Raw genomic sequence first — 3,712 nt, forward strand, 5'->3', positions numbered from 1 at the left:
AAATAATCTATACTTTCATAAGAGTAGTGCATAGCAAATGTCAGGAAAGATGTCATATTCTCTAAATACTGCTTAAATTCCAGTAGCAGCTCAGAGGAGCCATGCCAAACAAGAAAGATGTCATCCACAAAACATTTGTAGAACTTGACATATGGCTTGTAATATTTATCTGTAAACACTGACTGCTTTTCCCATTGTGCTAATACAATATTCCCGTAGGTGTTCGCACATGCCGAGCCCATCGCAACTCCTACATTTTGTAGGAAATACTCTGTTTCAAATATAAGTACATTATTCCTCCAATATAAGCTGTAAGAGAACACATATCATCACCACTTTAGAATTAATAGAGCACCCTCTGACACATAGTCTAACTCTGCAATTCCACCATCATTAGGGATAACAGTAAAAAGTGAATTAACATCCAAGATCACAAATAGGACTTCTGAGACCCTGAGATCTGAAACTTCTGTAATTTCACATATACTATGTTGAATGACGCACAAGTATATGTGAAATTACAGATCTTTGAGATCTCAGGGATAGAAAACAGGTTGCATTTTTATCTCTATAATCTTCTTATGACCAGCCACATAGATTATAAATTGTATACATATTTCACTGTGGAATATCTGACGATACCCGTTATTTATGGTTTACCCAAAGTACATAAGGATACCATTGACACCCCCTTCCATCTGATTGTGTCAGGTAGAGGTTGTCTCACCGAGCCAATGTCCATCTATATTTAAAAACAGCCTAGGCCCTTTCTAGATAAAATCAACACTGTCTTGAAAGATACTAGACACTTCCTTCAGGATTTGTATGTATGATCTATTAATTATGTTAGGATAGAAGAAGTCCTATTTGTGTGTGGTAGGGGCTGGGTGACAGAGCCCCTTTCTATTTTTGTAGAGAAAAACTTAAGGAAGGTACTTGATAACATTGATGGTGTCTTGACAGGCATGAAAAACATTTTGAGTGATTTATATTGTTGGTACCAATCAAGATCTGTGGATGAGGAATTGTATTTATTAACTCTTGATGTTATGTTGTTATTCACTGTTAGTTATTTTATTAAAGTGATATTAGCCATAGTGACTGGATTCCTTTCTTTTTTGAATTTTGTTTTCTTGTTGGGATACCGGCCTCTGTCTGAGCATTTAACTTTGTTTTGCAGTACAAATGCACACATACAAAGAAACCATGCTGCTCAGATATAACATTTTACTCACAGGTTATAAACAAAGGAAACAATTATATAGAAAAAGATGTCTACCCAACCAAAAATGCTAATCGTGCATATTTCCTAATATAATACTTCAGTTATTATAATGACACAGAAAAACAAACCTAAGATATTTTATGGTAATGCAGCTGAGAAGGGAACTGAACCACAGACATCCCCACACTGTGAGAATACAGTCTTAATATCTTGACCTACTTGTCCACATATAGGACAGGACACATGTGCAAACACACTTATAACGTTAAACAGACATACTTCTATGTTTGAGCTATGGCGGTAATGACAGAAGTGGCACTGGTGTATGAAAGGTATACATTTTGGAAATGAATCCCTATTACTGTTAATATGAAAAGTCAGAGTCAAAATTAACTTTATTGTCATTCAGACTGCACAACAGTGCAACTGAATGAAATTGCGTTACTTCGAACTCAATGTGCATACAACATATACTGATTTTAATACAACAATAACACATATGCTAATCCAATAATAACAGTAAGACATGTATGCAGTGCAGTAACAAGTACAATGACATGCACTAAGACATTTCCACTTACATGTCTCCATCAGTACCCAAGCTATTGCACAGATAATATATTTCACAGATCAAAATCGGACAGATATCAAATTGCATTGAATGCTAACTTGGCATATTGCACAGAATGTCAACTTGGCATCATTAATATTGCACATACGGTATAAGACTGTACTTTCATAGAGTTATTGCATATATCTGTGAATTACTTCAGCACTGTAACTCCAGACCTCCAAGACTAGCATGGTGTATATTATTACTGCAGTTTAGAAGTCTGATGGCTTGTGGAAAAAAGCTTCTATTAAATCTGGTGGTTTTGTAATGTAAGCTATGGTATCTCCTGCCTGAAGACAAACATGAGAACAGACCATACTTACCTGGCAGGGGAATACCACTATCACGAAGGTGGTTTCCTCAGGGTGAGGCTCTTCCATTGCACACTTTGGTTGGGTTGACCCCTGTTATTTCCCCAAATGTGGGAAACTCAACTGTATAATTTATGGTAGTGGGGGACAAAAGCAAGACAGTCTGAAGCAAGTATACTCACCCCGGTGCTTGGTTAGGTGTTCCATTCTTCTCTTGTGTAGCTGCCTATTCCCTTCAAGTTCTTCAGGGGCTATAGACATAAAAATAGCACTGTGTAATATTTGTGGATAGCATGTAGTGCCACTTTAAATGTGTAGCTAACATAATGCCTACTTACAGTACATAGGTGGAACCTGCTCTTTAACTTCATCATCCCATTGGCCAAGGAGGTCAGTATTTTAGCACTTCATGTCAATGTAATAGTAATGGCACTGCTCCCTGTGCTTGAAATGCCAGTTACATTGTTGACTTTTATAATAATAACACCCATTTTTTTAACTAGGGAGGCCCACAGGTTGACCCAGGAGAAATGGATTACGTGACTTGCTCAAGGTTACACAGTAGGCAAATGAGTGCTGAGGGAATCAAAACATATACCACAGGAAATACAGGTCATAGCCTTAACCCTCTGCACCAGCTGCAGACAGCAGTAACTATAGGCTTAACTTTTATAATGAGATCCTTTATAGGCTTCCTGCATGAGCCACTGGCAGTAAACATTAAGGTGGAGGCAGAAAAGTATTTTTGACTCCTGCTGACACCACCTCTATGCTCTAAAAGGAATAATACTTTTTCCTTCTGCAGCCATGTTCTCTCATCTTGAAGAATCTTAGTGAAAAATGGCAGGAAATTGGCATCCATATTAGGTCTCATGTTTCCCAAATCTTATGCAACAAAAAGGACTAATAGGCACTTCACTGAAGACATAGGAGTTTCTGGCCTCTCTCAAAGAAAGTGGCAACTCTAGAGAGTCCCAAAGTGTGGTGCTGGATGTCGGGACAGAGCTGGCCAGACCCCCAGAGACAATTCACTGCAGATGTCACATCTATACAGTTCTATTTATGTGTATCAATATATACATGTTCTCTGTATCTCTTAGTCACTATAAAGCTTACAGTAACAAAACACAGAAACCTGATCTCTACCACGATGCAACCAGATAACAAGTTGAAATACAGTCAGTAATCCATAAAGTAAGCCAATAAACGTAGTAACTGTATAATAAAAAAAGTTCTTTAATCCAAATAACAGTGGGTAAAGGTAAGCGCTTTCGCGTGGACACAGCCACGCTTCCTCAGACAATGAATAACCCCACAAGCAAAGTTTAAATAGTGTAATAATTAAGAACAAACCTAATTTAATTAATTACAACAATTAGCAGTTAAAAAGAAACTGTCAAGCAACAATCAGAATGTTCCTGTTCTAAGAAGTTTTTTTGGCGAACATATGCAGTTTCAGCAGATACTTCATTACATAGTATCTAACTATAATATACTAACAGAACAAATCTAATCTAACTTAGTTATATATTCAAAAGATGTACAAAAAGTGCGTTCACATAC

At 37.1% G+C, this 3,712-nt stretch overlaps 1 pseudogene; it reads left to right on the forward strand.

The window, feature by feature from the left end:
* Nucleotides 1-2,153: 2,153 nt before the first annotated feature.
* LOC122816051 lies at nt 2,154-2,336 on the forward strand (annotated as a pseudogene).
* The last annotated feature ends 1,376 nt before the right edge of the window (nt 2,337-3,712 follow it).

This window comes from Protopterus annectens, chromosome 11.part0, assembly GCF_019279795.1.
Source record: "Protopterus annectens isolate FY-2018-M chromosome 11.part0, PAN1.0, whole genome shotgun sequence".
NCBI classification, from domain to species: Eukaryota; Metazoa; Chordata; order Ceratodontiformes; family Protopteridae; genus Protopterus; species Protopterus annectens.